Source organism: Dendrobates tinctorius, unplaced genomic scaffold (assembly GCF_039654945.1).
Source record: "Dendrobates tinctorius isolate UK_male_01 unplaced genomic scaffold, ASM3965494v1 ptg000018l, whole genome shotgun sequence".
NCBI classification, from domain to species: Eukaryota; Metazoa; Chordata; class Amphibia; order Anura; family Dendrobatidae; genus Dendrobates; species Dendrobates tinctorius.
Genome location: NW_027361686.1, coordinates 13,306,730 through 13,334,699, shown reverse-complemented (window position 1 = coordinate 13,334,699; position 27,970 = coordinate 13,306,730). Strand labels below are relative to the sequence as shown.

At 44.4% G+C, this 27,970-nt stretch overlaps 1 protein-coding gene across 2 annotated transcripts in view; it reads left to right on the top strand.

Annotated features, from left to right (window-relative positions):
- LOC141082547 (NXPE family member 2-like) overlaps positions 1-27,970 on the top strand; it is a 482,607-nt gene that overhangs the window by 90,079 nt on the left and 364,558 nt on the right. The window lies entirely within an intron of this gene.

The following is a 27,970-nucleotide window of genomic DNA, read 5'->3' as shown; positions in this document are numbered from 1 at the left end:
CGGGTTCTGGTAATAAAGGCTGGTTCCGTAGTGTCAATAGGACTAGCACCCCCTGTTGGACTGTGGGTTTCGGGAACTGCGGCCTGCTCGCGGCCTTGCAACTTTGTTTATTATGGGTACCTTCTCCTATCCATCCGGGTTCCAGCACCTTCAGCTGGTTCTCAGCAGTGCCTTTGACCGAGGTGCCTCCTTCTCGGTATCCGAGTTCCAGCAACGTCTGCTGGTCCTTGGTAGTGCTTTGTAGCACAGGTACCTCCTGCTTAGTAACCGTGTTCCAGCACCGTCAGCTGGTCCACTGTTGTGCCATTGGCTCTTATTCCTTCTGCTGCCCCTCCGGGTTCCAGCACCGTCAGCTGGTCCTCGCTAGTTCCATTTGCTCTTGCCGCTTCTGCTACCCATCCGGGTTCCAACACCGTCAGCTGGTTCTCGGCAGTGCCTTTGGCCTAGGTGCCTCCTTCTCGGTATCCGAGTTCTAGCAATGTCTGCTGGTCCTTGGTAGTGCTTTGTAGCACAGGTACCTCCTGCTTAGTAACCGTGTTCCAGCACCGTCAGCTGGTCCACGGTTGTGCCATTGGCTCTTGTTCCTTATGCTGCCCCTCCGGGTTCCAGCACCGTCAGCTGGTCCTCGCTAGTTCCATTTGCTCTTGTTCCTTCTGCTAACCATCCGGGTTCCCTTACCGTCAGCTGGTACTCAGCAGTTCCTCAGCCTTCTTGTAACTTCTGCTACTTTTCCAAGTTAGAGCTTGTGGAAATGGTTTTTGGTTCTCACTCTGGATCTCCCTGATGACGACCCTGTAGACGACCCTGAAGACCACACCGAAGAAGACCAAAAAGATGACCCTGAAGAAGATGACCAAGAGGACAAAGAACATGAAGACAACCACCAAGATGCAGAACAACAAGAGACAGAAGACCAAGAAGCTGAAAAACCAAAAGCAGAAGAACATTAAGCATAAGACTAAAAATCAGAGCAAATGATATTATCTAAATTATAAGCAGAAGAAGACTAAGCAGTGTATGGGGGTGAGTCCGTTCCTCCTCGTGGTGCCCCTGGAAAATGCCTGCTGCTGCAGGCCAAACTGAACGCGGACAAATCCTGTTGTAAATCTTTTGTGACAGGCAGAACGGAAGGTGTAATCTTCAAACTTTTATAGATAACAACTACAGGAATGCCTGTCACAAATAACAATATGAAGAAGAAGAAGAATAGGAAGAAGATAAAGAAGTAGAATATGAAGAGGAATAATCGTTGAATAAGAAGAATATGAATAATGTACAAAAATAGAATAATAGGAAGAAGGTGAAGAAGAAGAAGATGAATATGGTGAAGAAGAAGTTGATGAAAAAGATGCTGCTGCTGAGGATGATGAAGGAGAAAGTAAAAAAGAAGGTGAAGAGCATGGAAGTAGTGAAACATACATATCTGACAAAATATAAAAGAGGTTAACATAGTCAATATCTTTGAAACTCCGAACGCTTTTGAAAAAAAAAAATGTAATTCCTGCTATTCCATTTGATTGGGCAAAACCTCTATGGCTTTAATGTCTCCTACACCTCCCACAATACATTCTACATTATTATTAGTTGTTTTTCTTCATGTAGAATTAACCTACAAGGAAAGAAAGGGGTTTTTTTAATTCCGATATATTTGTTTCGTTGACTTGAATGGGACTTCCGGGATCGGAATCGGCGATACCCAATACTTTTTGGATATCGGCCGATCCAATCCGATCCAATATTTTTCAATATCGGGTGGTATCGCTCAACACTAACCATCACCTTAATTGCATGGTAGGAGATATTTGGCTTGCTTTTGCACCTGCTCTTAATCTGTGTCCATCTAGGTCTGTCTGTACAGTAAACATCTACTTGACTTTAATGGTTATGAAATTGTCTGGTTGCCTTTTTTATATGTCATGGTGTTAATGTGGTATGGACTATTGAATTGTCTGGTTATCGGTGGGTACTAGAATTTGACCAGCTGTATAGTGGACATAATAATAATCTTTATTTTTAAATAGCGCTAACATATTCCGCAGCGCTTTACAGTTTGCACACATTATCATCACTGTCCCCGATGGGGCTCACAATCTAAATTCCCTATTAGTATGTCTTTAGAATGTGGGAGGAAACCAGAGTACCCGGAGGAAACCCACGCAAACACGGGGAGAACATACAAACTCCTTGCAGATGTTGTCCTTGGTGGGATTCGAACCCAGGACAACACTGACAACCCAGGACTAACCACTGAGCCACCGTGCCACCCATGACATCACTGCCATTCTCAATAACATCACACTTATTGTCCTATCTTTTACCACCATGGACCTCTGGAGTTTGATTAGTCTCCTTTTGTTGTGGCCCTGATCTCATTATTTTTTCTCCGATCTGGATTGTTTAACTCTTCATTGCTTGCTGCCGAGATATATTTATGTCACGACACTTCTTTCTTTCAGTTGTGTTGGTATATACAAAAACAACCTATGCCGCTTTGGTACAGCTTATACATCATACGCCGCGTTATTACGACTATTCTACTTTGCTGGTTTTTGTTACAATCTTTCCACATTAGAAGCAACCATGTGTTATGCGTCATCACAGTACTTACATGCGTTTATGAGTATGTCCATTCACTGCAGTGTATCTTTCTGTGCACTTACATTGCAGTGCAAGCACTGTGCACGCACCATGTGTTACCAGCTATCACTGGTACACTAGATTTTTGAGTGGACAGCAGTATTACCATCTTTTTTTGGCTCTTTGACTAAAGGCCCCATCACACTAAGCGAGATCGCTAGCGATATCGCTTAAGCGTCACCGATTTTGTGACGCAGCAGCGATATCGTTAGCGATATCGCTATGTGTGATACTTACCTCCGACCGGCTCCCCCCGCTGGATATCGCTGATTGCGCGAGAACGTCCTGGACCGTGTGACTGGAAGGCCCGCTGGCCTGAGTATGTCCCTGAACTAGTGTGGGTCTATAACAACCGTGTCCACCGAGTTACTGGCTTTACCCCCTACTCACTGCTATTCAAGAGAAGGGAAAGGGATCACGGAGGTAGAACTAAACCCGGAGGAACCCCAACCCTGGTCTGGAGTGTCATCATGGGTCCGAAACCACCGACACCGGCTACAGACCCTTCATCGCATCGTCCAGACAAAACTCCAGGACCTAGAGCACCCAGGGGGGATTCTACCTCCACCCACCGACTTTCAGACTGGGGATCGAGTACTCGTACTAGACCAGCGCCCCCAGAACAAGCTAGAACCATGGTGGGAAGAGAGTCCTTACCGAGTATTCCGCCTAATAAGCCCCGATGGGCCTGTGTTTGAGATATGACCTGAAAGGGACTGGGCACTTCCCACTCGCACTGTGCACCATAATATGTTGCGGCCCTGTACATCCAACGATCCCGTGCGACCTGAACCCACTCCTCAGGCCCCCGAACCAATACCCACGGTCTGGGACCTAGATGACGAGGAAGATAGCCCAGCGGTGCAAGTGGGCCATCCAAGAAACAATATCTCAGCAAGTCACACCAGCCTACCAGAATCGGCCAGTCCACCACCGGCCACCGCCCCAGAAAGTTCCACCACAGTCGAACCAAGACGCTCCGAGCGGTCAACATCCGGCAAACCCCCCCCCCCCGAACGCTACGAACAGGATCAGTTCAAATGGCAACAGGAACTTTTGTCTCAAAAGGCCAACCCGAGCCTACCAAGACCCTCGCCCGAGGACTGGCGAGAAAACTGGATGGGGGAGTGTAGGAGGAGAGGCCTCCACCGAGTACCCAGGCCGGAAACCGAGGGGACCGTCTTCTAGGTCCTGGGGTATCTGTTTCCAGGGAGCAGAGCTAGGGGATGGACCGCTGAGACTGACAGGGCAGTTGGGGGAGGAGTCCAGAGAAGATGGGCGGAGAGGGCCAGACTGTGTGAGTCAGCAGAACGAGAGGGAAGGAGGTGGAGACTTGATGAGGGCCAGGGAGTGAGAGCCTTGAGCAGCTACCAGAGAGGAGGACAGCGACAGGAGGGAGACTCTCGGTGGACTGCAGGGAGACGGCACCGAGCTTACTGACCAAAGAAGACTGCTGCCTCACTTCAGCTCTCGGCTGTGGCCTACCCGCAGCCACCACCGCTTCACTCCCGACCACGGCGGTGACTCCTCCTTTGCCGCCCGCAGCTGCCATCGCCCCACTCCGGTCCGCAATAGAGACTGGGCCTGTGCCCACTGCGGATTCTCCAGTGCGGCCGCAGACTGCGCCTGTGGCCTATCAACCGCCATTTATCACTGCTGCTGCCAGTCCCTGTAAGGGATTTGCGACCTCCACTCTCCCACTCCCAGGCGGTATCCCGCTGCCTCTGCTGGGGGACATCCCACCAAAGAACTCTCTGTGGGTCTGTTGTGCTCCTACTCCTCCTGGGCGGCAGAACACCCGAAGACTACGCCAGATCTTCAGCGGCTGGGCCCAGTGGCTGCGACGCAGACACACCGTGGAACAGAACGCCGAGGGACGTCAGGACGGATAAGTGATACATAGTGACTAAGGACCCGTAGTCGGCCATTCCGTGGCCCTATAGTGACCGGTCTTTGCCGGATTAGTCGCGTTCTCCCAATCTTTGTTTGTGTGTATTGGCTCCCTGCAAGGACAACTACTGTTATTCTGTTGGTTGCGTAACAATATCCCTAATGGCATTTATCTGTAAGTTAACATTTAAAGTCATATCTGTCTCGTGTCTCGTCACTGCATCCTGCGTACCTGCTATTACCACATTTCCACCCACAGGTACCCTACAAATTCATTAGATTCACATAGATTATCACGCAGGATGGGTTTTAACCCCTTTCTGACATGAGACGTACTATCCCGTCCATGGGACCCGGGCCCCTATGCCCATGGACGAGATAGTACGTCTACCGCGATCAGCGGCGCCCACGTGGTGAGCGCCGCTGATCGCGGCCGGGTGTCAGCTGATTATCACAGCTGACACCCGGCACAATGTGTCAGGGGCGGTCACGGATCAAACACGATCGCGGTGTACCGGGGGTTAAAGGGAAGCATCGGCAGGGAGGGGGCTTCCTCTGCGCTTCCCTGAGCCCCCCACGGCAGCGCAATGTGCAGCGCTGCTGCGGTGGGCTCCTTTCCTGCAGGCCCCCGAATCCAAGATGGCGACGGGGGCCTTCGGGGGCCTGCAGAAAGCTGGCTTCCTCAGTGCCTGCAAAGCGCAGGCAAGAGGAAGTCTTCAATGCCTGTGACAGATCGCTGATCTGTCACATCACAGATCACTGTGACAGATCAGCAATCTGTCAGAGGCATTGAAGAACCACCTGGGACTATGTAATAAAGTAAAAAAAAAATAAAAAAAAGTGTAAAAATAATTTTAAAAAAATCGCCAAATAAATTAGAAAAAAAAAAATATATTCCCCCAAATAAATCCATTTTTTGGAAATAAAAAAAAAAAACCAATAAAAGTACACATATTAGGTATCGCCACGTCCGTAACGACCCGCCCTATAAAACTGTCCCATTAGTTAACCCCTTTAGCGAACCCCTTAAAAAATAAAAATAAAAAACGAAGCAAAAAATAATGATTTATTATCATACCGCCAAACAAAAAGTGTAATAACGCGCAATTAAAAAGACGCATATAAATATCCATGGTACCGCTGAAAACGACATCTTGTCCCGCAAAAAACAAGCCACCACACAGCATCATTAGCAAAAAATAAAAAAGTTATAGCTCGCAGAATAAAGCGATGCAAAATAATTATTTTTTATATAAAATAGTTTTCATTGCATAAAACCGACAAAACATAAAAAAATGACCTAAATGAGGTATCGCTGTAACCGTACTGACCCGAAGAATAAAACTGCTTTATCAATTTTACCGCATGCGGAACGGTGTAAACGCACTCCCCGAAAACAAATTCATGAAACGCTGGTTTTTGTTCATTCTGCGTCCCAAAAATCGGAATAAAAAGCGATCAAAAGATGTCACGTGCCCAAAAATGGTACCAGTAAAAACATCAACTCGTCCCGCAAAAAATAAGACCTCACATGACTCGGTGGGTCAAAATACGGAAAAATTATAGCTCTCAATATGTGGTGATGCAAAAACTATTTTTACAATAAAAAGCGTTTTTTAGCGTATGACAGCTGCCAAACATAAAAACCGCCATAAATAGTAAATCAAACCCCCCGTTATCACCCCCTTAGTTAGGGAAAAATAATAAAATAAAAAAAATGTATTTATTTCCATTTTTCCATTAGGGTTAGGGTTAGGGCTAGGGTTAGGGCTAGGGTTAGGGTTAGGGTTAGGGCTAGGGTTAGGGTTAGGGCTAGGGTTAGGGCTGAGTTTAGGGTTAGGGGTGTGTTGGGGTTCGGGTTGGAGTTAGAATTGGGGGTTTCCACTGTTTGGGCACATCAGGGGCTCTCCAAATGCAACATTGCGTCTGATCTCAATTCCAGTCAATTCTGAGTTGAAAAAGTCAAATGGTGCTCCTTCCCTTCCAAGCTCTGCCATGCGCCCAAACAGTGTTTTAACCCCACATGTAGGGTATCAGCCTACTCAGGACAAATTGCAAAACAATTTTTGGGGTCCAATTTCTCCTGTTACCCTTGGGAAAATAAAAAATTGGGGGCAAAAATATCATTTTTGTGGAAAAAAATGATTTTTTCATTTTCACGTCCGAGCGTTATAAACTTCTGTGAAGCACTTGGGGGTTCAAAGTGCTCACCACACATCTAGATAAGTTCCGTGGGGGGTCTAGTGTCCAAAATGGGGTCACTTGTGGGGAGTTTCAATAGTTTAGGTACATCAGGGGCTCTCCAAACGCACATGACACCCGCAGACCATTCCATCAAAGTCTGCATTCCAAAACGTCGCTGCTTCCCTTCCGAGCCCCGACGTGTGTCCATACAGTAGTTTTCTCCCACATATGGGGTGTCAGCGTACTCATGACAAATTGGACAACAACTTTTGGGGTCCAATTTCTCCTGTTACCCTTGGGAAAATGAAAAAATTGGGGACTAATTGATCATGTTTGTGGAAAAAATTTGATTTTTTTATTTTCATGCCCGGGCATTATAAACTTCTGTGAAGCCTTTGGGGGTTCAAAGTGCTCACCTCACATCTAGATATTTTCTTTAGGGGGTCTAGTTTTCAAAATGGGGTCATTTGTGGGGGGTTTCCACTGTTTAGGTACATTAGGGGCTCTCCAAAGGCAACATGACACCCGCAGAACATTCCCTCAAAGTCTGCATTCCAAAACGTCACTGCTTCCCTTCCGAGCCCCGACGTGTGTCCATACAGTAGTTTTTTCCCACATGTGGGGCGTCAGCGTACTCAGGACAAATTGGACAACAACTTTTGGGGTTCAATTTCTCCTGTTACCCTTGGGAAAATAAAAAATTGGGGGCAAAAATATCATTTTTGTGGAAAAAAATGATTTTTTCATTTTCACGTCCGAGCGTTATAAACTTCTGTGAAGCACTTGGGGGTTCAAAGTGCTCACCACACATCTAGATAAGTTCCGTGGGGGGTCTAGTGTCCAAAATGGGGTCACTTGTGGGGAGTTTCAATAGTTTAGGTACATCAGGGGCTCTCCAAACGCACATGACACCCGCAGACCAGTCCATCAATGTCTGCATTCCAAAACGTCACTGCTTCCCTTCCGAGCCCCGACGTGTGTCCATACAGTAGTTTTCTCCCACATATGGGGTGTCAGCATACTCATGACAAATTGGACAACAACTTTTGGGGTCCAATTTCTCCTGTTACCCTTGGGAAAATGAAAAAATTGGGGACTAATTGATCATGTTTGTGGAAAAAATTTGATTTTTTTATTTTCATGCCCGGGCAGTATAAACTTCTGTGAAGCCCTTGGGGGTTCAAAGTGCTCACCTCACATCTAGATATTTTCTTTAGGGGGTCTAGTTTTCAAAATGGGGTCATTTGTGGGGGGTTTCCACTGTTTAGGTACATTAGGGGCTCTCCAAAGGCAACATGGCACCCGCAGAACATTCCCTCAATGTCTGCATTCCAAAACGTCACTGCTTCCCTTCCGAGCCCCGATGTGTGTCCATACAGTAGTTTTCTCCCACATGTGGGGCGTCAGCGTACTCAGGACAAATTGGACAACAACTTTTGGGGTTCAATTTCTCCTGTTACCCTTGGGAAAATAAAAAAATTGGGGACTAATTGATCATGTTTGTGGAAAAAATACGATTTTTTTATTTTCATGCGATGGCATTATATACTTCTGTGAAGCCCTTGGGGGTTCAAAGTGCTCAACTCACATCTAGATAAGTTCCTTAGGGGTCTAGTTTTCAAATGGGGTCATTTGTGGGGGGTTTCCACTGTTTAGGTACATTAGGGGCTCTCCAAAGGCAACATGACACCCGCAGACCATTCCATCAATGTCTGCATTCCAAAACGTCACTACTTCCCTTCCGAGCCCTGACGTGTGTCAATACAGTAGTTTTCTCCCACATATGGGGTGTCAGCGTACTCAGGACAAATTGGACAACAACTTTTGGAGTTCAATTTCTCCTGTTACCCTTGGGAAAATAAAAAAATTGGGGACTAATTGATCATGTTTGTGGAAAAAATATGATTTTTTTATTTTCATGCCCTGGCATTATAAACTTCTGTGAAGCCCTTGGGGGTTCAATGTGCTCACCTCACATCTAGATAAGTTCCTTAGGGGGTCTAGTTTTCAAAATGGGGTCATTTGTGGGGGGTTTCCACTGTTTAGGTACATTAGGGGCTCTCCAAAGGCAACATGACACCCGCAGACCATTCCATCAATGTCTGCATTCCAAAACGTCACTACTTCCCTTCCGAGCCCTGACGTGTGTCCATACAGTAGTTTTCTCCCACATATGGGGTGTCAGCGTACTCAGGACAAATTGGACAACAACTTTTGGAGTTAAATTTCTCCTGTTACCCTTGGGAAAATAAAAAAATTGGGGACTAATTGATCATGTTTGTGGAAAAAATACGAATTTTTTATTTTCACGCCCGGGCGTTATAAACTTCTGTGAAGCACTGGGGGGTTCAAAGTGCTCACCACACATCTAGATAAGTTCCTTAGGGGGTCTAGTTTCCAAAATGGTGTCATTTGTTAGGGGTTTCCACTGTTTTGGTACATCAGGGGTTTTCCAATCGCGACATGGTGTCTGATCTCAATTCCAGCCAAAAACGTCAAATGGCGCTGCTTCCCTTCCAAGCTCTGCCATGCGCCCAAATAGTGGTTTACCCCCACATGTGGGGTATCAGCGTACTCAGGACAAATTGCACAATAACTTACCTGTTACCCTTGGGAAAATAAAAATTGGGGTGAAAAGATCATTTTTGTGGAAAAAATATGATGTTTTAATTGTACCGCTGTACGTTATAAACTTCTGTAAAGCCCTTGTGGGTTCAAAGTTCTCACCACATATCTAGATAAGTTCCTTGGGGGGTCTAGTTTCCAAAATGGGGTCACTTGTAGGGGGTTTCCACTGTTTAGGTACATCAGGGACTCTCCAAACGTGACATGGCGTCCGATCTGAATTCCAGCCAATTTTGCATTGAAAAAGTCAAACGGCGCTCCTTCCATTCTGAGCTCTGCCATGTCGTTCCCCCCCACAAATCAGGTATCAGCGTACTCAGGACAAATTGCACAATAACTTTTGCAGTCCAATTTCTCCTGTTACCCTTGGTAAAATAAAAAAAATTGAACCTGAAGTATTTTTTTTGTGAAAAAAAGTTAGATGTTCATTTTTTTTTAAATATTCAAAAAAATTCCTGTGACGCACCTAAAGGGTTAATAAACTTCTTGAATGTGGTTTTGAGCACCTTAAGGGGTGCAGTTTTTAGAATGGTGTCACTTTTGGGTATTTTCTATCATATAGACCCCTCAAAGTGGCTTCAAATGTGATGTGGTCCTAAAAATAAAATGGTGTTGTAAAAATGTGAAATCGCTGGTCTACTTTTAACCCTTATAACTTCCTAACAAAAAAAAATATTGGTTACAAAATTGTGCGGATGTAAAGTAAACATGTGGGAAATGTTAGTTATCAAGTTTTTTGTGTGCCGTATCTCTGTGATTTAAGGGCATAAAAATTCAAAGTTGGAAAATTGCAAAATTTTCAAAATTTTTGCCAAATTTCCATTTTTTTCACAAATAAACCCAAGTTATTTGAATGAAATTTTACCACTAACATGAAGTACAATATGTCACGAGAAAACAGTGTCAGAATCACCGGGATCCATGGAAGTGTTCCAGAGTTATGACCTCATAAATGTACAGTGGTCAGAATTGTAAAAATTGGCCCGGTCATGAACGTGCAAACCACCCTTGGGGGTGAAGGGGTTAAGGATGATTATACATATAAACACACACCTCCCTCGCTTATTTGCATGGTCATTTCTGAGCAGACTATAGCCCTGTAAATTAACAGCCCAGTCATGGCTCTCATCCAGCCATGTCTCAGATATCCCCAGCATTTCATAATTATGTTCCAACAAAGTTAATTCTAATTCCTCCATTTTGTTGGCGAGGCTTCTGGCATTAGTATACATGCACTTTATGTAGCTCACATTACCTCTATTCTTTCTTAAAATATTAACTGTTCTAAGCCCACCCCCCATGCCACCCCCACACCCAATTTAATTATTTGTGCCCAGGTCTCTATCTGCACTGTCTTCCCCTCCTATAAAATGAATGCCCTCCCCCAATCCCTAGTTTAAACACTCCTCCAAACTTCTAGCCATTTTCTCTCCCAGCACAGCTGCACCCTCCTCATTGAGGTGCAGCCCATCCCTAGCGTAGAACCTATAGTCAACTGAGAAGTTGGCCCAGTTCTCCAGGAACCCAAACCCCTCCTTCCTACACTAATTCCTGAGCCACTTATTAACCTCCCTAATCTCCCATTGCCTCTCTGGTGTGGCACGTGGTACAGGCAGTATTTCAGAGAATACCACCTTGGAGGTTCTTGCTTTAAGCTTCACGCCTAATTCCCTGAAATCATCTTTACGGATCTTCTATCTACCTCTAACTTTGTAATTTGTGCCAAAGTGCACCATGGCCGCTGGATCCTCAACAACCCCTCCCAATAATCTGTCAACCCGATCAGCGATGTGTTTGACTCGAGCGCCAGGTAGGCAGCACACTGTTCGATGATCCCTGTCATTGTGATGGATTGCCCTATCTGTTCCCCTAATAATTGAGTCCCCCACTACCAGCACCTGTCTGGCCTGCCCTGCTCTCCTATTTCCCCCCTTACTGGAGCAGACACTCCTCCAGCTTTCAGAGGACAAGCCTTGCTGCAGCATTGCTACCCCTGTACTGACAGTCCCCTCATCTGCCAACTTAGCAAACTTATTGAGGTGTGCCAGATCAGTTCTAGCCTCCCTGGCACTCTTCACTCTACCTCGCCTTCTAACTGTCACCCAGCTAGCCGCCTCACTGTCCTGCAGCTCCTTACTACCATTCTCCCCCTCATCTGTCTCATTGAGCAGCAGACTTTCCATATTGTCTATGGATCTCAATGTTGCCAGCTGCACATTTATATCCAGTATCTGGGCTTCCAAATGCACAATGTTCTCACATCTTGCACAACAGTATGCATTCTCGACCGGCTGTTCAAGGATTGCATACATGTGGCAAGATGTACACTTGATGGCATTGTCAATAGTGGAGCACATTTCCTAATGGGGATTGCACCAGACAGAAAAGTTAATTAAATTGAAAAGCAAAGTTGTAATAAAATACAAAGAGCAATTCAGTAATTCTTCCCTTGTCAACTCCCTGAAACCAAAGTCACTGAATCACAAGTCACACACTTCCTTCCTTTCGCACTTATGCTCCAGGCACACTCCGCTCATTCAAACTCACTAAAGAAGAAGATTTAAAGATTTTTCTTTCCTTTAGCAGCAACCCAACCTTCAGCTCAATGCACTTCCAAAAGGGATCTGCTATATTTAGAACACAACCTTTTCTCTATCTGAGTGTTTTTATTTTGTCAGCATTCATATGCAGCTGATTTTTCAGTGCAATAAAGCAAACAGGGAGGTACATTTGAATCCTTGTATTGTGTGCTATATTTATATGGTTACTGTCATGTAAATAAACTTTCAGAATGCAATACTGCAAGTAGGAATGAGTGAACCCAAGCCAGAAAGTTCGGGGTTCATACCAAACACCGAATACAGATAATATTTTTTCAGGCCTGGTGTGTCTTTGGCCTCTTCCACACGTCTGTTTATTTCCGGTACTGGAAAAACAGCTACTGGAGATATCCTTGTCCGTGTGTTTAATACTTGCGGCACACGTGTGGCATCCATGTGCCGCCCGTGTGCTGCATCATTACCACACGGATGGCTACAATAAGTGCTGCTCCCCCACGGCTGGTGCTGAAGATGGCTCTCATCATTCTCTCCTGCTATGCCGGCGATCGGTGCAAGCAGGGGAGAATGATGACAGTTGTATTAAAGTCAGAACGATGACAGCAGGTGTGGGCTTTTGGGACTATTAATCCCATTAACCTACACCTGCTGCCACTAAGAACAGTGACAGCAGGAGCGGATGATGAAGGTATTCCTCTCTCATTGCCTGCACTATAACTAAATAAATGAATGAAAAAACCAGTGTAAGTTCCCCATATTTTCTATATCCAGCCTGGCAAAACTCACAGCTGGCTGATGCAACCCTCAGCTGTCAGCTTCAGCAAGGCTGGAGATCAAGAATAGAGGGGTCCCCATGCTGTTTTTTTAAATTATTTAATTAAATAATTTTAGAAAGTGGCATGGGATCCCCCTATTTTTGACCACCAGCCAAGCTAGAGCAAACACCTGGAGGCTGGTATTCTCAGGCTGGTAAGAGGCCATGGATATTGACCTCCCCAGCATAAAAATAGGAGCCAACAGCTGCCCAGAAAAGGCAAATCTATAAGACGCGCCAATTCTGGAGATATACCAGCTCTTCCCGCTTGCCTTTTAGCGGTGACAAGTGGTGTTCATATTTGTGGGGTTGATGTCACCTTTGTATTGTATTGACATCAAGCACACGACTTAGTAATGGAAAGTTGTATATAAGACACCTATACATTAGCAATCCTATAGGCATATGTAAATATAGACAGCAATTATAGAGTCTTTTATTACAAATAAAACAAAACACACTTTTCCATTTTTATTTGAAAATAACAAACACAGATATACTCCCCTAATGCCAAATTTCACTGATTTCCTCATGTCCTGTAATAAAATAAAAATAAACAACAATATCCTTCACCTGTCTGACGTTTTGTCTTGAGTCATAATGCATGACTGGGGGATAAATAATTTTCAACCATCCAGGCTGAGAGTCACTGTTGAATGATCAGCTGCAAGCGCAGCATCATTAACCAGCGGTTACATCATCATGTTTACCACCGGTCAGTGAGGCTGCATTCCCAGCCAGGCTGAACTGCGGTGTCCCAAACACCTTGGGAAAAAGTCAGTGATGAGGTAACCACAGTTTAACTCAGTGAGTTCACAACAGATCACCGTGAGAATTTTTGACAGCTGTGAGTTTTGCCTGACTGGTTATCAAAAATATAGGGGAACCCACGCCATATTTTTTATTTATTTATTTATAGTGCAGTTAGCGGTTGATGAACACTGTTATTAGCAATAGCAGGTGTAGGCTGATGGAAGTAATATTCCCACACTACAGTCTAATATGTCCATCTATAGTGGGCACATTTTGATGGCATTGTAATACTGTCTGCAACGTTTTCTCAACTGGGATATATCATACGTAATTAAAAATGGGCAAGGTGCATGGTAAGGGGCGGGGAAGTGTACGTGATGCCTATACTGAGTGCTCAGGCTGAGGACGTGGGAAAGGTGAAACTGCTTGCCTCGGGAGCACCAGTAATACACACATCATGTTGATCTAGCTTCCTTTCCCACTTTTTCTCCCAGTGTGCCATCCCCACCTTACACAAGCACGTGTCCCATAACATCAGCTGTGCCCTGACCAATGCTTTGACTGGGAAAGTAAACTTAATCATGGAGATCTGTACACTTCTGGCCAGGGATTCTACATTTCCATGATGGCAAACTGGGTGAACATTGTGGAAGGCAGGATCTAGTTGGACCCTGGAACAGAACACATGCTACTGACCCAGAGGATTGAGGGCCCTAGTTCAATCAGGGTTGCACCTATCTTCTGCTGCAGTTCCTGCACCTCTAACTCCTCTTAACCCTACATCTCACAAACATCAACATTTATCGCAAGCTGGAAGCACTGCAGCACTGCCTTAGCCAAGCAGCAGCAAGCTGAAGCTAATTTGCCTGAGCTACCTGTGAAAGTACGCCGCATGTGTGCGCATTTCCTCAAGTCGGTTACTACTGTCTCTGCCCTGGCAGTGCTGCAGCAGCGTTTGCAACTTCCAGATCACTGACTGGTGTGTGATGTAACCACGTGTTGGAACTTGACGTTACATATTTTGGCATAGCTTTGAGAGCAGCAGAGGGCAGTAGTTGAATGCCAGATACACCATGCATGTCGGTATTCCAGTCATCCTCCGCACATAAGAGCTGATTAGTGGGCATGGAGGTCTTACATATGTGCGGTTCTCAAACACTTTGAGGACTCAACCAAGATAATGAGCTCCGATTAAGCCATAATCAACATCACCATCCTGCTCCTCTGTCTACCAAAATGCTTGCTGCTCACAATTAAAAAGGAGGCTTTGCAGGCTGAGCAAGTTGAGATGGAGCTAGAAACTATACTGGGAGATGCTACACAGCCCAGCCTCATCTCATCTTCTCAGCACGGATTGGGTGACAATGAGTAAGAGAAGGAACAGGAGCTGGTTGTCTGAACAACAGATGGTAGTACCTTCAGCAACTTCATCCCGTCTGTTTAGCATGGACTAGGAGGAGAGGGAGGAGTGTTATGAGACGAGGATGATAACATTTTAAATCGCTCTCTTGGTGGGGACAGTTGCTTTGACAACTCAGGAGTGGAGACAAGAGAGATACACACTAGATGCAGCAGAGGCCAAGGAACACTCTCAATGGTCTGAGACAGTTTTCCCAGACCATCGCAGCGCCCAGGCCCTGGTGCATGGGGTATTCTGATAAGGAGGGGAAAGTTTTCAAAGATGCTGAAGGAGTACCTTGCCAACTGTACCAGCGTCTTCCATGATTCCTCTGTGACTTACAACTTTTGGGTACCCAAGCTAGACAAGTGGCATGAACTGTCTCTCAGCACCTTGGAGGTCCTGTCCTGCCCTGCCACTTTCATTTTGTCAGAGAGTGTTTTTAGCACTGTCGGGGGTATTTTAACAGATTGGCACATCCGCCTGTCATATGAAAATGCTGACAGACTGACTTTTATCAAAATAAACAAGGGTGGATTGGGACAGACTTCTGTACACTACCGGATGACAGGAGCGGAATTATAAACTCAAATGCAGTGTTTTTTTTCTGATCTATTCGGAAGCACCCCTTCCCACCCAAACATGGGTATACACTTCAGGATTTTGCCTCATCCTCCTTCTTCTCCTCCATCACCATATCAACAGAGTGATCACGCTAAGCTCGCTATAAATTTTTTAATGGTGTTTTTGATGCTTGCATTAACAATTTTTAGAGGCCTACCTTGAACATTCTTTTGTGTATATATATATGTATATATATATATGTATTCCATCCAGGGGTAGATGTTTCTCAGCCCATGCACTTAGTGCATGTGCATGACCAGTCTATAATACCTACTCCTTAAAAATGGAAAAAAAAACATTTCTGAGGCCCTCCACTACAACTCTTCAAAGGGGTATTGGAGTGCCTCCTTCTAATTTTTTGCCTCCCCTACTCTTAGTGCTTACGCTTTATGAGTGTAGGACACCCACTCCTTAGTAATGGGAAAAAATGTGTTTCTGTGAATCCTAGATGAGAGAACATATTTTTAAACCCAAAGAGATGATGGTTTGTATTACTATATGATCCAGTGCCTTGTTATGGGCCGTCAGGTGGTCGTCACATAGAGAGTTCTCATACTGTATGCAGGATGTCACAGCTGGGACACAAGAGTTTGTACAGTAAGTACAGATGATCTTGCTATCCTGTGTAACAGACTGAGTAGATAAGAAGCTCTCCACTATATACCCCAGCCGGGTTGATGAAATAACAGTTTCTGATGCTGCTACATTAAATTAATCACTGTTTTCAGGTCTAATTCAAATAGATTCTATTCTGTCATATTAATACCGCTCTTATCTGCAATTCGTGTATGGTCAGGTGTGGCAGTTGGTATAGCATATGACAGGCATCCAGTCAGGGATTACTGCCTTACAATTTCTAAGTTTTGCTGTTATTTTTTCCATGCAATCATTGACCAATTCATTTTTTTTATAGTAATCTGTACTCTGGAATTCATCCACATTGTCAGTATTACTTGCGTTCCTCCAGACTTTGTGGCTTCCACATACAAGAAAAAATATTTTCAGGGCTGGTTTGGTTCCCTTCTATATTCTGCAATAATGCTGCTCTTATCATCAAGTCATCTACGGTGAGGTGTGGCAGTAGGAGCAGCGCATGACAGGCGTCTAATCAGGGATTATTGTCTTTTAAATTCTAAGCCTTGCAGATGCTTTTTTCCATACACTCATTGATTGATTCATTCTTTTTACAGTGTTTAGTACTCGGAAATTCATCAAAACAGGCAAAACTAAATTATTTAATATTTCCATCCACAGTTTCTCTGTAGCATCTATATGTAAGAGGTGTGGTGGGGAGACTTTACGATACTGGAGCTGAAGCTACTACTTCTGAACTTTCTAGTGCTTTTTTCCATCTATTTTAGAGTGGTTCTTGGAGTATGTTTGGGGTCATTGTCCTGCTGGAAGACTCATGACCTACTACGATGCAAACCCAGCTGTAACAATTATATGGGTGCTATGGAATCTGATTGCGTGGGATAATACGAAACTGAGACCAAAGTTGATGCAAATGAGTATATTAACAAGAGAAACAAAACTAACAGAGCACTTCTTGCAATAGTAACAAAAACAGCACAATATAGAATGATGCAATGAAAGCAAAACTAACAGAGCACTTCCTGCAACAGTAACAAATGCGCAGCTCAATATGGAAATGTCCAGTGTAACTGAAGAGCAGGGCGCGACCACTAATATGAACCAGTCCAACAGTATTATGATGCAGGTGTGCACAAGGCACTAAATGTGGGAGTCCAGCAGTTGGTATGAGAGTAAGCACACCGTGTTTAACCCCTTCCTGACATGAGACGTACTATCCCGTCCACGGTACCCGGGCCCGTATGACCGGGGACAGGATAGTACGTCTACCGCGATCAGCGGCGCCCACGTGGTGAGCGCCGCTGATCGCGGCCGGGTGTCAGCTGATTATCACAGCTGACACCCGGCACAATGTGTCAGGGGCGGTCACGGACCGCCCCCGACACATTAACCCCTTGCACACCGCGATCAAACGCGATCGCGGTGTACCGGGAGTTAAAGGGAAGCATCGGGAGGGAGGGGGCTCCCTCCGTGCTTCCCTGAGCCCCCCACGGCAGCGCAATGTGCAGCGCTGCTGCGGGGGGCTCCTTTCCTCCAGGCCCCCGAATCCAAGATGGCGACGGGGGCCTTCGGGGGCCTGGGGAAGCTGGCTTCCTCAGTGCCTGCAAAGCGCAGGCATGAGGAAGCCTTGTGCACTGCCTGTGACAGATTGCTGATCTGTCACAGTGATCTGTGATGTGACAGATCAGCGATCTGTCACAGGACAGTGATGTCCCACCTGGGACTATGTAATAAAGTAAAAAAAAAATTAAAAAAAAGTGTAAAAATAAATTTAAAAAAATCGCCAAATAAATTAGTAAAAAAAAAAAAAAATATTCCCCAATAAATTCATTTTTTGAAAATAATAAAAAAAAAAAGCAATAAAAGTACACATATTAGGTATCGCCGTGTCCGTAATGACCTGCCCTATAAAACTGTCCCATTAGTTAACCCCTTTAGCAAACCCCTTAAAAAATAAAAATAAAAAACGAAGCAAAAAATAATGATTTATTATCATACCGCCAAACAAAAAGTGCAATAACGCGCGATCAAAAAGACGCATATAAATATCCATGGTACTGCTGAAAACGTCATCTTGTTCCGCAAAAAACGAGCCACCACACAGCATCATCAGCGAAAAAATAAAAAAGTTATAACTCGCAGAATAAAGCGATGCAAAATAATTATTTTTTATATAAAATAGTTTTCATTGCATAAAACCGACAAAAACATAAAAAAACGACCTAAATGAGGTATCGCTGTAACCGTACTGACCCGAAGAATAAAACCGCTTTATCAATTTTACCGCACGCGGAACGGTGTAAACGCACCCCCCCCAAAAGAAATTCATGAAACGCTGGTTTTTGTTCATTCTGCGTCACAAAAATCAGAATAAAAAGCGATCAAAAAATTTCACATGCCCGAAAATGGTACCAATAAAAACGTCAACTCGTCCCGCAAAAAATAAGACCTCACATGACTCTGTGGGTCAAAATAAGGAAAAATTATAGCTCTCAATATGTGGTGATGCAAAAACTATTTTTACAATAAAAAGCGTCTTTTAGCGTGCGACAGCCGCCAAACATAAAAACCGCCATAAATAGTAAATCAAACCCCCCGTTATCACCCCCTTAGTTAGGGAAAAATAATAAAATAAAAAAAATGTATTTATTTCCATTTTTCCATTAGGGTTAGGGCTAGGGTTAGGGCTAGGGGTGTGTTGGGGTAGGGTTAGGGGTAGGGTTAGGGGTAGGGTTAGGGCTAGGGTTAGGGCTAGGGCTAGGGTTAGGGCTAGGGTTAGGGCTAGGGTTAGGGGCGTGTTGGGGTTCGGGTTGGAGTTAGAATTGGGGGTTTCCACTGTTTGGGCACATCAGGGGCTCTCCAAATGCAACATGGCGTCTGATCTCAATTCCAGCCAATTCTGAGTTGAAAAAGTCAAATGGTGCTCCTTCCCTTCCAAGCTCTGCTATGCGCCCAAACAGTGTTTTACCCCCACATGTAGGGTAGCAGCCTACTCAGGACAAATTGCAAAACAATTTTTGGGGTCCAATTTCTCCTGTTACCCTTAGGAAAATAAAAAATTGGGGGCAAAAATATCATTTTTGTGGAAAAAAATGATTTTTTTATTTTCACGTCCGAGTGTTGTAAACTTCTGTGAAGCACTTGGGGGTTCAAAGTGCTCACCACACATCTAGATAAGTTCCGTGGGGGGTCTAGTGTCCAAAATGGGGTCACTTGTGGGGAGTTTCAATAGTTTAGGTACATCAGGGGCTCGCCAAACGCACATGACACCCGCAGACCATTCCATCAAAGTCTGCATTCCAAAACGTCACTGCTTCCCTTCCGAGCCCCGACGTGTGTCCATACAGTAGTTTTCTCCCACATATGGGGTGTCAGCGTACTCAGGACAAATTGGACAACAACTTTTGGGGTCCAATTTCTCCTGGTACCCTTGGGAAAATAAAAAAATGGTGACTAAAAGATCATGTTTGTGGAAAAAATACGAATTTTTTATTTTCACGCCCGGGCGTTGTAAACTTCTGTGAAGCACTGGGGGGGTCAAAGTGCTCACCACACATCTAGATAAGTTCGTTGGGGGGTCTAGTTTACAAAATGGTGTCATTTGTGGGGGGTTTCCACTGTTTAGGTACATTAGGGGCTCTCCAAAGGCAACATGACACCCGCAGACCATTCCATCAAAGTCTGCATTCCAAAACGTCACTACTTCCCTTCCGAGCCCCGACGTGTGCCCATACAGTAGTTTTCTCCCACATATGGGGTGTCAGCGTACTCAGGACAAATTGGACAACAACTTTTGGGGTCCAATTTCTCCTGGTACCCTTGGGAAAATAAAAAAATGGTGACTAAAAGATCATGTTTGTGGAAAAAATACGAATTTTTTATTTTCACGCCCGGGCGTTGTAAACTTCTGTGAATCACTGGGGGGGTCAAAGTGCTCACCACACATCTAGATAAGTTCCTTGGGGGGTCTAGTTTACAAAATGGTGTCATTTGTGGGGGGTTTCCACTGTTTAGGTACATTAGGGGCTCTCCAAAGGCAACATGACACCCGCAGACCATTCCATCAAAGTCTGCATTCCAAAACGTCACTACTTCCCTTCCGAGCCCCGACGTGTGCCCATACAGTAGTTTTCTCCCACATATGGGGTGTCAGCGTACTCAGGACAAATTGGACAACAACTTTTGGGGTCCAATTTCTCCTGGTACCCTTGGGAAAATAAAAAAATGGTGACTAAAAGATCATGTTTGTGGAAAAAATACGAATTTTTTATTTTCACGCCCGGGCGTTGTAAACTTCTCTGAAGCACTGGGGGGGGCAAAGTGCTCACCACACATCTAGATAAGTTCCTTGGGGGGTCTAGTTTACAAAATGGTGTCATTTGTGGGGGGTTTCCACTGTTTAGGTACATTAGGGGCTCTCCAAAGGCAACATGACACCCGCAGACCATTCCATCAAAGTCTGCATTCCAAAACGTCACTACTTCCCTTCCGAGCCCCGACGTGTGCCCATACAGTAATTTTCTCCCACATATGGGGTAGCAGCGTACTCAGGACAAATTGGACAACAACTTTTGGGGTCCAATTTCTCCTGGTACCCTTGGGAAAATAAAAAAATGGTGACTAAAAGATCATGTTTGTGGAAAAAATACGAATTTTTTATTTTCACGCCCGGGCGTTGTAAACTTCTGTGAAGCACTGGGGGGGTCAAAGTGCTCACCACACATCTAGATAAGTTCCTTGGGGGGTCTAGTTTACAAAATGGTGTCATTTGTGGGGGGTTTCCACTGTTTAGGTACATTAGGGGCTCTCCAAAGGCAACATGACACCCGCAGACCATTCCATCAAAGTCTGCATTCCAAAACGTCACTACTTCCCTTCCGAGCCCCGACGTGTGCCCATACAGTAGTTTTCTCCCACATATGGGGTATCAGCATACTCAGGACAAATTGGACAACAACTTTTGGGGTCCAATTTCTCCTGGTACCCTTGGGAAAATAAAAAAATGGTGACTAAAAGATCATGTTTGTGGAAAAAATACGAATTTTTTATTTTCACGCCCGGGCGTTGTAAACTTCTGTGAATCACTGGGGGGGTCAAAGTGCTCACCACACATCTAGATAAGTTCCTTGGGGGGTCTAGTTTACAAAATGGTGTCATTTGTGGGGGGTTTCCACTGTTTAGGTACATTAGGGGCTCTCCAAAGGCAACATGACACCCGCAGACCATTCCATCAAAGTCTGCATTCCAAAACGTCACTACTTCCCTTCCGAGCCCCGACGTGTGCCCATACAGTAGTTTTCTCCCACATATGGGGTGTCAGCGTACTCAGGACAAATTGGACAACAACTTTTGGGGTCCAATTTCTCCTGGTACCCTTGGGAAAATAAAAAAATGGTGACTAAAAGATCATGTTTGTGGAAAAAATACGAATTTTTTATTTTCACGCCCGGGCGTTGTAAACTTCTGTGAATCACTGGGGGGGTCAAAGTGCTCACCACACATCTAGATAAGTTCCTTGGGGGGTCTAGTTTACAAAATGGTGTCATTTGTGGGGGGTTTCCACTGTTTAGGTACATTAGGGGCTCTCCAAAGGCAACATGACACCCGCAGACCATTCCATCAAAGTCTGCATTCCAAAACGTCACTACTTCCCTTCCGAGCCCCGACGTGTGCCCATACAGTAGTTTTCTCCCACATATGGGGTGTCAGCGTACTCAGGACAAATTGGACAACAACTTTTGGGGTCCAATTTCTCCTGGTACCCTTGGGAAAATAAAAAAATGGTGACTAAAAGATCATGTTTGTGGAAAAAATACGAATTTTTTATTTTCACGCCCGGGCGTTGTAAACTTCTCTGAAGCACTGGGGGGGGCAAAGTGCTCACCACACATCTAGATAAGTTCCTTGGGGGGTCTAGTTTACAAAATGGTGTCATTTGTGGGGGGTTTCCACTGTTTAGGTACATTAGGGGCTCTCCAAAGGCAACATGACACCCGCAGACCATTCCATCAAAGTCTGCATTCCAAAACGTCACTACTTCCCTTCCGAGCCCCGACGTGTGCCCATACAGTAATTTTCTCCCACATATGGGGTAGCAGCGTACTCAGGACAAATTGGACAACAACTTTTGGGGTCCAATTTCTCCTGGTACCCTTGGGAAAATAAAAAAATGGTGACTAAAAGATCATGTTTGTGGAAAAAATACGAATTTTTTATTTTCACGCCCGGGCGTTGTAAACTTCTGTGAAGCACTGGGGGGGTCAAAGTGCTCACCACACATCTAGATAAGTTCCTTGGGGGGTCTAGTTTACAAAATGGTGTCATTTGTGGGGGGTTTCCACTGTTTAGGTACATTAGGGGCTCTCCAAAGGCAACATGACACCCGCAGACCATTCCATCAAAGTCTGCATTCCAAAACGTCACTACTTCCCTTCCGAGCCCCGACGTGTGCCCATACAGTAGTTTTCTCCCACATATGGGGTATCAGCATACTCAGGACAAATTGGACAACAACTTTTGGGGTCCAATTTCTCCTGGTACCCTTGGGAAAATAAAAAAATGGTGACTAAAAGATCATGTTTGTGGAAAAAATACAAATTTTTTATTTTCACGCCCGGGCGTTGTAAACTTCTGTGAAGCACTGGGGGGGTCAAAGTTCTCACCACACATCTAGATAAGTTCCTTAGGGGGTCTAGTTTCCAAAATGGTGTCATTTGTGGGGGGGTTCCACTGTTTTGGTACATCAGGAGTTTTCCAAACGCGACATGGTGTCCGATCTCAATTCCAGCCAAAAACGTCAAATGGCGCTGCTTCCCTTCCGAGCTCTGCCATGCGCCCAAATAGTGGTTTACCCCCACATGTGGGGTATCAGCGTACTCAGGACAAATTGCACAATAACTTTTAGGGTCCTGTTACCCTTGGAAAAATAAGAATTGAGGGTGAAAAGATCATTTTTGTGGAAAAAATATGATTTTTTAATTGTATGGCTTTATGTTATAAACTTCTGTGAAGCCCATGGGGGTTCAAAGTTCTCACCACACATCTAGATAAGTTCCTTAGGGGGTCTAGTTTCCAAAATGGTGTCATTTGTGGGGGGTTTCCACTGTTTTGGTACATCAGGGGTTTTCCAAACGCGACATGGTGTCCGATCTCAATTCCAGCCAAAAACGTCAAATGGCGCTGCTTCCCTTCCGAGCTCTGCCATGCGCCCAAATAGTGGTTTACCCCCACATGTGGGGTATCAGCATACTCAGGACAAATTGCACAATAACTTTTAGGGTCCTGCTACCCTTGGGAAAATAAAAATTGGGGTGAAAAGATCATTTTTGTGGAAAAAATATGATTTTTTAATTGTACCGCTGTACGTTATAAACTTCTGTAAAGCCCTTGTGGGTTCAAAGTTCTCACCACATATCTAGATAAGTTCCTTGGGGGGTCTAGTTTCCAAAATGGGGTCACTTGTAGGGGGTTTCCACTGTTTAGGTACATCAGGGACTCTCCAAACGTGACATGGGGTCCAATCTGAATTCCAGCCAATTTTGCATTGAAAAAGTCAAACGGCGCTCCTTCCATTCTGAGCTCTGCCATGCGCCGAAACAGTCGTTCCCCCCCACATATCAGGTATCTGCGTACTCAGGACAAATTGCACAATAACTTTTGCAGTTCAATTTCTCCTGTTACCCTTGGTAAAATAAAAAAAATTGAACCTGAAGTATTTTTTTTATGAAAAAAAGTTAGATGTTCATTTTTTTTTAAATATTCAAAAAAATTCCTGTGACGCACCTAAAGGGTTAATAAACTTCTTGAATGTGGTTTTGAGCACCTTAAGGGGTGCAGTTTTTAGAATGGTGTCACTTTTGGGTATTTTCTATCATATAGACCCCTCAAAGTGGCTTCAAATGTGATGTGGTCCTAAAAATAAAATGGAGTTGTAAAAATGAGAAATCGCTGGTCAACTTTTAACCCTTATAACTTCCTAACAAAAAAAAATTTTGGTTCCAAAATTGTGCTGATGTAAAGTAAACATGTGGGAAATGTTAGTTATCAAGTTTTTTGTGTGCCGTATCTCTGTGATTTAAGGGCATAAAAATTCAAAGTTGGAAAATTGCGAAATTTTCAAAATTTTCGCCAAATTTCCGTTTTTCTCACAAATAAACGCAAGTTATTTGAATGAAATTTTACCACTATCATGAAGTACAATATGTCACGAGAAAACAATGTCAGAATCACCAGGATCCATGGAAGCGTTCGAGAGTTATGACCTCATAAAGGTACAGTGGTCAGAATTGTAAAAATTGGCCCGGTCATGAACGTGCAAACCACCCTTGGGGGTGAAGGGGTTAATAAGGGAGTCCAGCTATTTTATGAATGAGCATGCACACAGCACTAAAGTGTAGATGTCCAGCAATCATATGGGTGGAAATGCACACTGCACTTAAGCATAGAAGACCAGTATTAAACGGGAGTGGAATTAACAGGAGAAGGTCATATATGTACCTTTTTGGGCTGAAAGTCCCGCACAAGTCCAGCACCACAGCCCAACAAACACAGGCCTAGAGGAGATGGTGATATTAGGATTCTTTACAGGCCACAGCAGATGCAGAGGCGAATAGTTCCACACTAGAAGTCCAGACAGTAGTTAAGCACAGACCGCATCAGGGAGAAGCACAGAGGACTGTAGGCAGCATAATGTGGAGAGACATAGCAACCAAGTAATGATCAGCAGCAGCAGGGAGTCCATCAGCAGACAGGCAGGAGCTCGGGAGTCAACAGCAACAAAATACTCAGGCAAAGAAGAACGCACGGCCCGGACTTAAATAATCAGAACACACAAGAAGTTCCATGACAAGGCGGGACACAAGACTCCATCTTGGATAAGGACGACTGGCACAAAGGAAAGTCTAGAATCCTTACACCAGCTTTCTGACCCTGGGCACTACATTGCAACCCAAAATCCTTTTGGAATCTTCACATTTCAAGGCACCAAGGGCCAGAGGCAGAAAAAAAAACTCTTTGAACCCCTACCATATTTAACTGTATCTACTGTGTTCTTGTATTTGAAGACCTGATTCCACTTACAGTGAACAGTAGAATTATATGCTTTACCAAAAAACTCTATCTTAGTCTCATCTGTCCACAAGACACCTGCTGGCCATCTAACAATAGAAAAGGTCACCAGATGGCCCTCTACAACTAGTGATGATCAGTTGTTGGCCGTGAAAACTTTCAATGTGTTTGATCATGTCTCCCACATTGCGTGCTAAGATATTGTATTACAATGATAAAATTATATTTCCTGTTGACTGTTTTTTTCCCCATTGAAAAAAATGCAAATATGCATAGCGCAGCAAAAACACTGCATATGAACATAGTCCAAAGTATTGGGGGAACAATGTTTTCTCTTAGCTATTTTGCCTTATATACAAGTCATTATACTGGAAAGAATGTTTCTTAACAACATTTTTTTCCAGTCAAATCCATTTTAAATGCGGTTCTGTATGGTTTTTTTTGTCAGTCCATAAAAGTGGTGTAATACTCTGACAGCATTGTTCTCAGCACTGACCTGTCATTCAGAGCTGCTTCCATGGGTCTTCCCCATGCTGTTCCCATGCCATTTTCATCAATTTGAAGACCCTCTCCAGACGTGCAGGAGAGGGGCCTCCTGAAAGATGCATGAGTTTACCATTGACTTCCATTCAACTCGTTACTCAGGTCGAGCACCCAAGCATTACAATTTGCTCAACTCGAATAACGAGTACCTGAGCATTTTAGTGCTGCTCACTTATCACTAGTGTTAAATTATAAATGTCTATTGAAGACTATTAAGAGAAGAGAAAAGAAAAGGAAGGAGCAGCTAAGAGAAAGTGAGAGATGAAGTAACATAGAAGGTGCTGCTAGTGTTATTAAATGATTATCTCACATCAGTGCTGGATTCAAAGCTACACTGCTCAGACTTGCTCTTTTATGTTCCCCCATGCTGCTGCTACTTCTGAAGGCTTGCTAAAAAGAGATACTGGAGAAGGAATCCCTTATATCTCTGTGTGCAGTGTATGGGAGGCATTTTATCAGCAGGTGTCCATCCACTAGCTTAGTGACGACTGAAAATTACTGCCTGAAGAGGGGAAAACATTTGATAAATGCAAGATCCAACTCATTTAGTGGCCAGAAACAGTTTAATTCCTCATGTATGTGCAAGGGATGTACAAGGACTGGATTGTACCCCACTTCCCGTGCCCATGTTTCTACATCCCTGAGAAGCTGGTACTTTTAATATGTGCTATAATGCTGCTATATTGTGTATGTACGATATATGGTATGTGTTTCATAATATTGCAATGCTGTGTAATGTATTGCAAATATATATATATATATATACACTCACTGGCCACTTTATTAGGTACACCATGCTAGTAAGGGGTTGGACCCCCTTTTGCCTTCAGAACTGCCTCAATTCTTCGTGGCAGAGATTCAACAAGGTGCTGGAAGCATTCCTCAGAGATTTTGGACCATATTGACATGATGGCATCACACAGTTGGCGCAGATTTGTCGGCTGCACATCCCTGATGCGAATCTCCCGTTCCACCACATCCCAAAGATGCTCTATTGGATTGAGATCTGGTGACTGAGGAGGCCATTTGAGTACAGTAAACTCATTGTCATGTTCAAGAAACCAATCTGAGATGATTCGAGCTTTATGACATGGCGCATTATCCTGCTGAAAGTAGCCATCAGATGTTGGGTACATTGTGGTCATAAAGGGATGGACATGGTCAGCAACAATACTCAGGTAGGCTGTGGCGTTGCAACGATGCTCAATTGGTACCAAGGGGCCCAAAGAGTGCCCAGAAAAAATTCCCCACACCATGACACCACCACCACCAGCCTGAACCGTTGATACAAGGCAGGATGGATCCATGCTTTCATGTTGTTTACGCCAAATTCTGACCCTACCATCCGAATGTCGCAGCAGAAATCGAGACTCATCAGACCAGGCAACGTTTTTCCAATCTTCTACTGTCCAATTTCGATGAGCTTGTGCAAATTGTAGCCTCAGTTTCCTGTTCTTAGCTGAGAGGAGTGGTACCCAGTGTGGTCTTCTGCTGCTGTAGCCCATCTGCCTCAAAGTTCGACGCACTGTGCGTTCAGAGATGCTCTTCTGCCTACCTTGGTTGTAACGGGTGGCAATTTGAGTCACTGTTGCCTTTCTATCAGCTCGAACCAGTCTGCCCATTCTCCTCTGACCTCTGGCATCAACAAGGCATTTCCGGCCACAGAACTGCCGCTCACTGGATTTTTTTTCTTTTTCGGACCATTCTCTGTAAACCCTAGAGATGGTTGTGCATGAAAATCCCAGTAGATCAGCAGTTTCTGAAATTCTCAGACCAGCCCTTCTGGCACCAACAATCATGCCACGTTCAAAGGCACTCAAATCACCTTTCTTCCCCATACTGATGCTCGGTTTGAACTGCAGGAGATTGTCTTGACCATGTCTACATGCCTAAATGCACTGAGTTGCCGCCATGTGATTGGCTGATTAGAAATTAAGTCTTAACACACAGTTGGACAGGTGTACCTAATAAAGTGGCCAGTGAGTGTATATATATATATATATATACCTTGTATTGTATAAATGTAGGGAAAGTATAGGATTTAGAATAGCCCACTAGAGGGGGCACAATAGAATAGAGTTAGTGAGGAATTAGACAGACCAATAGGATTTAGTTCATTAGGAGAGGCCAACTATGTGTAAGTTAGTGAGCTTCCTGAGTTCAGTTAGTAAGGGCTGGGAGCCAGGATAGGACAGTTGTGTCCCATAATGTTTAAGCTGAGGAGCCCAGCCATTCAGGGCTTATGGGCTCACATGATGGTAGAGGAATACAGGGCAGCATCAA